General features: G+C 29.3%; 1 protein-coding gene across 1 annotated transcript in view; it reads right to left on the reverse strand.

Annotated features, from left to right (window-relative positions):
• Ttll5 (Tubulin tyrosine ligase-like 5) overlaps positions 1-12,659 on the reverse strand; it is a 233,363-nt gene that overhangs the window by 200,683 nt on the left and 20,021 nt on the right. The gene's annotated exons all lie outside the window — the stretch shown is intronic.

Here is a 12,659-nt window from a genome sequence, read left to right on the forward strand (position 1 = left end):
ATAATAAGATGTTTTACGAACATTAGTTTTAAGAGATTTTTATATGCGATATAGTATGGTCACTTTATTGTGCCGGTCACTGTACATGTTATCCATATATCCATGTCTACCAAGTAGCTACCAAAGATATCTACTAGATATACACATGTTTTCCATATATCCATGTTCATCAAATAGCTACCGAAGATATTCATTAGATATTCACATGTTATCCACATATCCATGTCCATCAGGAAGCTACCAAAGATATTTATTAGAAATTTACGTGTTTATTTACTTACCGCTATTCAGCGGCGCACTATTCACTTTCTATATCCGTATTCAAGTTCTTGTCATGAACGTAGACAAAGCACAATGCAATTAATAACATTGTAATTATTTCTAACAGTTTAACTTCTGATATGATTCCCATACCAAGGAATTCATATATTGAACTAATTTTTAGAAAATCAGACAGATAAATATCCGATTTTCACTTATTCGGACAATTTCTGTCCGAATAAACAAAAATCGTTCGTTATTATCTTATTTAAATTATTGAAAATATAAAATAGAAATCAACTTCCATACAAATAAAGTCTTTAATTTTATATATTAAATTATATAAATTTACCTATAATATATATTACATTAACGTGTTATTACCTAGCAAGCAAAATGATGCAAACTTTGCAGCAAAGTTCGAGCATGCCTTTACAGCAAAATTGTGACAAGGTGTGTCCACAAAAAGCTTAGCTTTTGCTGGCAAGGCTTGTCGCGATAATGTGACGCACATTTTACGCAAATAATAGAGCAAACCTTGCGGTACACGGCATGACAGCAAATTTGTGGCAAGAATAGAGCAAACCTTGCCGGGCACGGCATGACAGCAAATTTATGGCAAAATTAGGACAAACCTTGCCGGGCACGGCATGACAACAAATTTGTGACAAGAATAGGGCAAACCTTGTCGTGTACGGCATGATAGCAAATTTGTGATAATTCTCTGTATAGGATGATTCAGAAACTCTGCGACAAACTCTGAGGAACGATAAATCTCCCAGAGAGGAATATTTTTTTGTGAAGCAATCCATCATGTTTTCTGACGCGTCGTTTAAGAATATGCGACCGAGCAGACAAGAGTCTTAGGTGGCATTTATTATAATTAGGAAATGATGATAATATATGAATAATTGAAAATGAATTCATAATATAATGAATATATGAATTATATATATATTTACATTTTAAATAAACAATAAACGGATGATTTAAACTTTTTTAGACAATTATCTGCCCGATCTAAAAGAGACAATCAGTCCAATATCTTAATTCCCTATGTTTGGCATTGTATCAGTAATTGAACTGATAGAAATAATTATATTTTTAATCTTCTGTCAGTTGCTTTTTGCAAACTTTCAAATACGAGATGGATGCATATAGCGCGTCGCATAACGATGAACAAACGAACTATTGGCTGAATACTATATTTTTGTAAAGTTTGTAACAAAGTAAAGTTGTAAATTTGCTGTCATGCCATGCATGGCAAGGCTTGCTCTGTTATTTGCGTGAATTTTGCATCTCGTTGTGCCAGAATATACTTTGTTCTGTACTTTTCGTAAATATGTTATCATATTGTGTGCAATAAGGTTTGCTCTGTTCTTGTCGTAAATTTGCTATTATAGCGTGTATAATAAAATTTGCTACTAATTGATGTAAAGTTTGTGTTACACCGTGAATAGCATCATACATGTTCTTCTTTGCGTAAAATTTACGAGCAAACCTTTTTCTATTATTTACAGCATCGTGAGACAAAAAATGTTGCCGTCAATTTGCTTCAAACTTTTTGACAAACCAAAACAAGACAAACGTTTGCTAGACAATTTTTATCAAAATTAAAGCAAACTTTGTCGCAAAGCTTTGGCAAAACGTGATTTTAACATTCTTGGCTATCTGGGTATATATTATTACTGTAATTAATCTTAGTTTTGCTATCAAACAAACGTCAGAAAATAATTTCCCATGAATGGAACATATCGATATGTCATGTGCGAGTCTCATAAGACCTAACTTTTAAAATATTTGATTAGTCATTATGTGACCAAAATTTAACCAACATATAATGGATATCTACATAAATATCCACTGAAAACTGATATCCAGTGGATATTGGCCTACATATCCTATGGATATTCATAAGATCTCATATTGCGGACATTTGGATATTTAAAGTATGTCTAATAGCTGTTTCCTACATATTCATGGATATCCTTAATGTACATTGATATCCAATAGATATCTAATATACATTAATTTCTATGTGGGGAGAGAGATTGATTTAAAAATATTAATTGTATTTATAAATAAAATATAAACAAACATTTGCACATTCCAAAACCAAAAGTTGCAAGTAATTCCAAATACACAAGATGTTTATGAACATTATAGAAGTGCTTTGATATAATTTCACCGTTTCATTATTCTATATGAAGTCGATTATTAAAAATGTGTATTCAATGTTTTGATATTTTTGGTAAAATTCCCAAGATTTATTTTGCTACATTAAGATAAACGCATTGCTTATTAGCCATTTGTAAGTTAACCTAAAAATATTATTTATGCATTAATTACATTTATATATAAAATATAAATAAATACATGAATGTGCGTTCGCGCATATAATTACCAGTTTATCGTTATCGAAAACACGGTTAGTCAAAATCTCTAAATATTCCTTCGATGCTTCTATTGTATAATCATTTTTCAACAATGTATTTATCACAAATATGTTAATTGGCAATACATTGATTCATTCAAGTGTAAACAATCGCTCAGTTTCGCTAATATAATCTAACTTTGCTCAATATGACATCAATTAGAAGAAATCACTTTTTTTTTCTTGTACTATTCCGCGATACTCTTATCCAGATAGTCAAGTTTGCCCGATCACATATTACAAATTACGTATTACATATAATATCGTTAGAACTCTGGCAGCAGCCGCGCATGATTTGCCATTTTAATTAGTGCTGCAAAAATGTAACAGAAAACAAACAATCTCTGCATCATTATATGCTACAAAAAATGCTGCAAAATTTAAGCAGAAGTTTTTGGCATAAAAACAGTAGATTTAAAGCATTGCGTGTTGGCACAATATGTCAACAAAAGCTAAATAAAAACAGAACATAACTTAACACATCATGCTATATCGGCAGATTATCGTTAGAAATTGAGTTTATTTGCAAGCACGGCGTAACGGCAGAACTGCAAAAATTAAGCATGTGTTGCCATTTCAAAAGATAACAGCAAAAACACAGCATGATCTGTTGTCATAAAATAACGGTAGAATCACAGCAATATTAAGATATGCTGTATCAAGTTACAGTTCTTTCGTTTACCACTATAAGACATATCTATCTCGTAATCAAGTTTCTGTTATAGGCAAATATAAAGATCGCAAAGCGCGATTAAGATTAAAAATATGTAATGACTCCCCCCCCCCCCCCTGCACACAGGGCGCGGCGACAAGGCAAGCGTTGCCATGTCCTGTGTCCTGTATACAGGAGTCATAATATCTATTTTTATCAGCTTAATTTCTGAATTTTAACAAATGACTCAGAATATTAAACTAAAAATTTGGAAACCGAGTGGATAATTAGAAAATTTATTAATTTCTTAAAACAAAATAGAGTTCAATTTCCATTCAAATCTTGAAATTTACGAATTATTAATAAATTAATCATTTATTTATATATTTAATTAATTATTTATAACTATGCCAATATTCAGATTTTATTGTATCTATATTAGTAATTATGCTTTGCAGGCGTTTTTTATCTTTACTGTGTTTTCGTCGTCACATTGTGACAGCAGGCAATGCTCGACTTTTGCTGCGTTTCTGCCGTCACATTGTAACGGCAGACTATGCTTGATTTCTGCCATCAGATCTGATATGGCAGACTTCGCTGAATTTTTGTTACATGTCTGCTGTCACGACATAATAGCAAATAATACTCGATTTTTACTCTATTTTCTCTGTTATATTATATCGGTAAGTCATACTGCCAGAAATTATGTTTAATGAGGACGCAGCAGAGCGGAATTTGCTGCGAAGTTATGATTGAATTTGCTGGCATACTGCTAGCATTTTGCTATCTGAGTAATAACCGTTAATCACTTTATCATTTTCCTTTTTGTATTGCACTATTTCGCGATATACCAGGTATATAAATATGAAACCGGAATTTTTGTATAGAAAATACACGTTTATTGTATGAAAATGATAAAAAATATTTTATTCGAAGTATTGCCCATTGCTAGCTATACATTTTTCCCATCTCTCTGACAATTTGTGGATGCCACGCCAAAAAAACTGTGAGGCATAACTCCTTTGAGGCAAACCAGTCATTGAGCCATTTTCGTACATTTTCGTAAGAAGTGAAGTGCTGCTCAGCAAGTACGTGTCCCATCGATGCAAATAAGTAGTAATCGGATGAAGCCAAGTCTGGTGAATAAGCCGCATGCGAAAGTATTTCCCAACTAAACGTCTCAATCGTTTCCTTGACCGGTTTTGCTGTGTGTGATGGTGCATTATCATGAAGCAAAATCACTTTGTGTTGCCTTTTTTGATAGTCTGGTCGTTTTTCACGCAAAGCTTGATTCAAATCAATCATTTGTTGTCGGTAGCGTTCAATATTAACGGTTTCACCAGGTTTTAGCAGCTCATAATAGATTTCGGTGGTCTTCCACGTTCTTCGTTTCTCACGTCAAAATCGCCACTTTTGAATTTTTTAAACCACTCAAAGCACTGTGATTTACCAAGAGCATGCTCACCGTAAGCTTCGACAAGCATTCGATGCGATTCTGCAGCAGTTTTCTTCAAATGGTAACAGAAAATCAATGCTGTCCGCAAATCGTAGTTTCCAGGCACAAAATTCGACATGTTCAACGCTATTAAAAACTATGCTGTTGTATGAAACTTGTATTGTTGTGAGTTGAAAATCTTTATCAGATGTCAAAACAAGAAAATGGCGCCAATGACGCGGTTTGACGGTAACTACATTGACAGCTAGGGCCATCTATGGGCAAATTCCGGTTTCATATTTATATACCTGGTATAAGCATATTTAATAAATCAATAAATGCAAAAAAATATTGGATTTCTTCCGTTTATATCATTTATTAAAATACATTTTAGAAGGAATTATATACTGTTTATATATATACGTTTATTCAATAGAATGGACTTGTTTCATATTCATATTAAATATATGAATATGAAATAAGTCCTTCCATAAAAGAATTTTCTTTCTACTGCTTTCTATATTTTGATATTTATTCACTTATATAATTTATATTATTATTATTGATTATACAGTTTGTATACAATTTAATTTCTGTATGAAAATTATATCTATAAAATACTTATACAGATTAACTTCTGTATTAAAATCATACCTATTAAAATAACATTATATCTTATTAAAATTATATCGTATTTTAAAATTCGTTAAGTGATTGATAACAATGCCGGGATTACAATAAACTTAACGTAACGGGACGTGACGGAAGATGAAGTGACGTAATCTGATATATTTTGATAGAAAAATAACATATCTCGTAAAATATTTAGTTTTCGATAATCTCACCGTAATACTTTTATGTACAGAATAATGAGACAAATAAATTAGTGTAAAAGAAAACAAATAATAGTTTTAAAAAATACATCATAAATAATTACATATTTCGTCTTGAAAACAATTTTTTTTATATCAATTGGTTCGTTTCATTATTCTGTACATAAAACTATTACAGTAAGATTAATGAAAACTAAATATTTTATAAAATATTTTATTTTTTATATCAAAATTTGTCAAATTAAGATATAAAATAAGTCGAAAAATACTTAATAAAAAAATACTTCATTAAAAGTTTTTGGAAAGCTCTCGACAAAGACTACAAGAATATATGTAATAAAAAATAGATATCCATTTAAAAAATTCAAGGTGATCTTGTCCTAATCTTGGCGACGTCATCCAAACTTAAACTAATAAGATCAGTAAATATATCTTTTTAAACCCTACAACTTTTATTCGAAATAATTTTCTGTAAAACTTACATTTTTCGAAATTTTTCAGGGTTTCCATACTTTTTCCTCATCCTGTATACTATTTATACGTGTATAATTCCTTCTAAAATTCATGTATACGTATAATGTAATACTTTGTATTTTGCAAAAAAGAATTTAAATTCTAAGTTTTTACAAAAAGTAGTGATATTACACTAAAAAAACATCACAAAGGTAAAAAACATACGTCAAATACATAAAAAATATCCTTTGTACGCAACAAAAAGTTTAAAAAAATATTTACCTCTGAAAAATAACATAGGAACACAAAAAAAAATTTTTTAAATACCTTGAATCAAAATAGGTATTTCTTATAGATTCTGAATCTCTGAATACGAATCTGTACTTTATTTTACTGTATTACGTCACATTTCTTTTTCATCGTAAAAAATAATCGAAAATTTGCTTAAAATGTATATTATATGAATAAGGATAAGTAATGACTTAAAAAAGTTATATAAAGTATTCTTTTTTTTTAAATAATCAAATAAATAAAATATGTTTTCATATCTGATAACGATTTAACCGATAACGATTTAACTATTTATTATAGTAACCTTAAGCGGGACGAGCAAGCGCACACTCGTTCTATCGTAAGACTCGCATGCGCGCTTGCGCCCCGCTTAAGGTTACTATAGTAAATCGTTATCAGATACGAAAATATATTTTATTTGATTATTTAAAAGAAAAGAATACTTTATATAACTTTTTTAAGTCATTACTTATCCTTATTTATATAATATATATTTTGAGCAAATTTTCGACTATTTTTTACAATGAAAAAAAAAACGTGACGTGATACGGTAAAATAAAGTACAGATTCGTATTCAGAGACCTAAAAGAAATACCTATTCTGGTTCAAGGTATTACAATTTTTTTTGTGGTCCTGTGTAATTTAAAAAATTTTCCCCTAAAAAATAAAAAACTCCTGAAAAATAAAAAATTGAAACTAAATATGAAATCAATAATTAACTAGCCAAGTACTTACAAGGAAACCTACCCAAGTGTTATATTCCGATTTTTTTCAAATTTGGCACAAATGTAGAACTACCAAATATATTTGACCCGTATTTTTTCATTTGTGCCTATAAGCGGTTTTACGGATAGTTAATACCTCTTCAATATTCAACCCTCTACCATTATAAGTACAACAAAAATGCATAAGAAACAAAATATATTTAATGCAAGATTATTGATACAATATTAAAGAAAAATGTGTGTACGCTGTGTGGTGTGTGTGTGTTAATAACGTATGTAATGAGCAACTCAAAAATTCTTTATATCTTAAGTCACTTCAATTAAATAAAGCATTTCAAGCATTTTTTTCAATCTTGTTGCTGATTTGTTTAAACCGTTTATTGTTTGAATAATTTAAAACAATGCACTTTACAAATTTAATGCCATATTTAAAATTACTTACCCGAATAACTCTTATAATATATGGTTACTATACTGTATTTTTTCAACTTTTTTCTGATTTGTTTCAACATTTTATTATTTAAACAAATAATTTTGCAAATCTTACTTTACATTCATAATTAGCGATCCAAAAAACTTCTGCATCTTGCATTAAATTTTGTTTTTTCAACTTTTTTCTGATTTGTTTCAACATTTTATTATTTAAACAAATAATTTTGCAAATCTTACTTTACATTCATAATTAGCGATCCAAAAAACTTCTGCATCTTGCATTAAATTTTGTTTTTTATGCATTTTTGTTGTACTTATAATGGTAGAGGGTTGAATATTGAAGAGGTATTAACTACCCGTAAAACCGCTTATGGGCACAAATGAAAAAATACGGATCAAATATTTTTAGTAGTTCTACATTTGTGTCAAATTTGAAAAAAATCGGAATGTAACACTTGGATAAGTTTCTTTGTTAGAAGCAATTCAGTTTATAAGGATTTGTAATTTGAAATAATATTTGTCATAAAATCAATTTTGCATTTATAGGTATATTATAGATTCTCTCGAGAAAATTAAAATGCTTTTCATTTTTATTAAAAAATTACTGTTACTATTATGTTCCAAATAAATATTTTGTATAATATATAAAATGGCACTATTATTGTATATTGCAGATTTTATTACTTAAATAGTAAATCATAAAATTACTTAACCCTTGCTGTAATAACGTCGATTATATTAATCATTAATTTCGAATTTAAAAGTGCTCCGTGCAAAACTGATCGAACTTTGTTTTGAAATTAATCATAAATTTTACCAGATAGGCCCAGAACGAAAAGGATTAAGATTAAAGTGACATACAAATGTTTGGCGTGCCCAATCTGAAATAAAAATTTGCAAAAGATTATCAAAAATCATTATCAATATATTAATAAAAATATATGACTCATAATGCGACCTGGGCACGCCAAGTTTTTGTTTGTCACTTTAATCTTAATCCTTTTCGTTCTGGGCCTACCCGGTAAAGTTTATGATTAATTTTAAAACAAGTCGATCAGTTTAGCACGGGGCACTTTTAAATTCAAAATTGGTGATCAATGTAATTGATGTTATTACAGTAAAGATTAAGTAATTTTATGATTTATTATTTGTAATAAAATCCACAATACAAAATATTTATTTGGAACATAATAGTGTAATTTTTTAATAAAACTAAAATGCATTTAAATTTTCTCTTAATTCTCATTCTCATCTAAATCATTTATTATGTATACAAAATGTCATATGTCATATTTCAAATGTCATACAGGATATAACTTGTGTTCTAAATGTGTATAAGAAAGCTTCATATGCAATAGAGTAACTTTTCCTGAAACTAATAACTAATAACTTACATGCAAATGATTTGTTTAAAAGTCAAACTTAAATTGAATATCACACAGACGATTCTATCTTGGAAAAGCTTTTCATCACCAATTCCGCTGGATTATATGCACCTTGTTTACTTGGATGTTATGAAACGGTTGTTACAATTATGGATCAAGGGAAATAAAAATAATAAATTAAGTGCAGAAAACATTTCAATTTCGCAACATTTAATGGATATTAAACATTGCATTTGATCTGAATTTACAAGGAAGCCTAGAACTTCAGTTGATATTAATAAATGGAAAGCTATGGAATTGCACCAATTTATGTTCTATATCGTGGAATAATAACTTTGAAGTCAACCTCCGACTTGATATAATCACTTTCTTTCCCTTACTGTTGCAATAAGAATAATAACTGATCCGCAAATATATACATTTCTTAATTATGTACATTCATTATTATTATGGTATGTAACTAATTACGAGACTATTTACGATGAAGAATATCTGTCATATAAGATTCACAATCTTCTTCATATTGCTAATGATGTAAAAATTTGGTTGTCTTGACAATTTTAAATACGAAAATAATATGCAAGAGATAAAAAAATTACATCAATGTGGAAAGCCTTTAGAAGAATTATCAAATCGCATATTTGAAGAATTACAACAACCAATTATACAGTATCCCATCGTACATTATCCAATTGTTATTTATACAAATAATAAAAAAATTTCGTTTTTAACATGAAAACTTTAATATTGCAATAACTGAAAATGATAAATGTTTTTTGTTTAATGCTAATTCTGTAGTTTTCATTTTGGATGTAATGGAAGAAGAAAGTACATTATTTTTTCGTGCAAAACATTTTTAAAATCCAAAATCTCTTTTACTGTGCTATATGCTTCACAAAAACTGGGTATATTTATAATTTTAAACATAACTGCTTCAGAAACTATAAGTTCCACTCACTGGAATAAAAAAAAAAAATTTAATATTGAAATATATGAATCAGGCTAATTCTTATATTACAATACCGCTTCTTCATACTAATAATTAGATGCTGTATATTTTTATAAATATATTTTTATGTGCTTTACTGGTAAACAATCCTAAAAATAGATTGTGAATAATGTAAGTTGTAAGTCATAGCAACATATTGCAATACAACTGCAATTATCTATGCTCTATGAGAAGTAAAAAATATTTGCTAACTTCTATACTTGGAAACATGCAAATTTTATCCATATTAAATTAAACAAACATTTATAAAATGAGTCAAGTAGTTACAAATATGTCATGTTAATATTTAATTTTTTAATCTTGCAATATTCTGTATATTTAAATCTCATGCAATTATAAGCAAAATCGCAAAATTAAATTCTTTTAACAAAAAATTTCTTTTTCCTTTTTTTACTTATTAATATAAAAAGAAAACGTATATTATACTGACATTAATTGTAATAAATTTTTACATTAAAACTATCTAATTTTCTTTATGTTAAATCAATGCCTTTGATTAGAATGAATAAGATAGTTGATGTTATTAGACATACATATTTTAATTTGTGAATTAATTTACATATACTAACATATTGTTTTCTTTTATAGATTATATGGAAAGATAATAGAGTGTTATGAAACTGTAGAAAATAAGAAATCTGCCGTTGTCAAATTTCGTATAGATAATTTATATTCAGAAATACCAACATCGTGGCTTATACACGATGGCAATAAGCAGCTGTTTATGATGAATTCTTAATAACCAATTGCACAAGTCTAAATTTCGATACTTGGAACCAACCCAGTCAACAAAGTCTGTTCGAACAGATTTTACCAAACGTCTGCTACAAATTTTTGTCAGCAGAAAGAGTGCGGATTGTATACAAAATCTGTTATATCAAATAATGATAGCAGAATGTCACCAGAAATATTACAGAACCTGCTGATATAATTGGATAACAGATTAGTAGCAGAAACCGGACAGGATTTGCACAGAATTATCATAGCAGATTGGCAGCAAAAACCAAGCAGGATCTGTGCAATGCAGTTTGATGCCAGATTGATGGCAGAAACCGCGCAAGATCTGCAATTTGACAACAAATTGTCAGCAGAAATCCAGCAGAATATGCAGCTTTTAACTATTTATTGAAATAGTAATTTTATTCGCTTACCGCTATGCGGACGTGTGTCAAGTTGGCCCCGCATTTTTTGAATTTTATATTTTTTTCTATTGTGCTGCATTGTGCTACGTTTGTGCTAATTTGTGCCACAAACTGCCAATAACATAAAGCATTTTTCAGAAAAAATGAAATAACCAAATTTCTGCCAACCCCGCACTTTTCAAATTTCGAATTTTTATTTACTGTGCTCTATTGTGCTGATTTGTGCCACAAAAAAAAACTCGATAACTCAAACAACAATAGAGATAATAACAAAAAACAAATGCTCACTGATCCCGCACTTTTTCGCGATTAAGCTCAAGTTTTTTTCCTAAATTTGTACTAATTTGTGCCGTGTTGTGCCGTTGGAAAAATTTCAATATCTTATTCCGTTTCGCTAAAAAAAATTCACAAAAAAAAAATAGATTAAAAAAACATATATAAATCATACTGCAATGCAAAATATAATTTCTGAATTTAAATATAAAGTAAAAGCAAAAGATAAAAATCTCGAAAAACCTGATAAAAATTCATGAAAAAAGGATGGGGTGAATAAAACATTTTACATTTTCGAATTTTTTTTGATTGTGCTGGAATGTGCTAGAGCAGCACAACAACTCTTCCAAATGACAAAATTTCCTCAGATCGCTAGATTTCGCAGCACAGACAAAGTTAGGAATCAGACGTTAGGAATAAAAATTTCAAACTCCTGTAACTTACGAACGCTGACAGATAATCGAATTCTGCGAGTTGTACTGAGTTATGCGATTTAAAATCTACAAGGCACATGCATAAAAACAAGGAATTATCTTGAATGTTGATAAAAATTCTTGAAAAATGAGTGGGAGTGAATAAAAATGTGTCATTTTGAATTTTCTTCAGTTATACCAAATTATGTTAAACGAGTACAACTTTTCTTTATAATAAAATGTCGTCAGATTGTTTATCGATTTTTGTGTGACAGAAATTTGAAATATTAAGTTTTTTTAATTTATCTCTGTTCACTTGACATGTGTTGTTCATTGATCTTATAGACACCGCATTTGACGTGACCCAGAACCAACGACGTGGACGTAGCGATAATTTGGTTCCTTCTTGTTTTTTTTTTCTTGTTATTTTGTTTTTTTTATTTTGATATAATTTTATACTTTTTTGTATTTTTTAATTATATATTATACCACATACATTTTTTAAAAATGTATGTATATATTGATAAAAATATAGAAACTATTTCTTTTCGTATAATATATAATTAAAAAATACAAAAAAAGTAAAATTATATCAAAATAACAAAAACAAAATAACAAAAAATAAAATTTAAAAAAACACAAGAAACCCAGAAGGAACTAAATTACTGCTACGTCCTTGGTTCTGGGTCAAGCTAAATGCGTTTTCTATAAGATCAATGAACAAGAGTGAGTCTCGGTTGCGCACATTACCGATCGGACACGACAATATTTCCCAATCGGACACAGGCTCGGCCGGACACAAGCTCGATCGGACACAGACCCAATCGGACACAATTCCGATCGGACACATATGGTTGTAATCGTACACAGGCCCGATCGGACGCAGGCTCAATCGGACACAGTGGACTAGGTCCATCCTAC

The sequence above is a fragment of the Polyergus mexicanus genome, unplaced genomic scaffold (genome assembly GCF_030449975.1).
Source record: "Polyergus mexicanus isolate NDT 795.1 unplaced genomic scaffold, iyPolMexi1.0 SCAF_10, whole genome shotgun sequence".
NCBI lineage: Eukaryota > Metazoa > Arthropoda > Insecta > Hymenoptera > Formicidae > Polyergus > Polyergus mexicanus.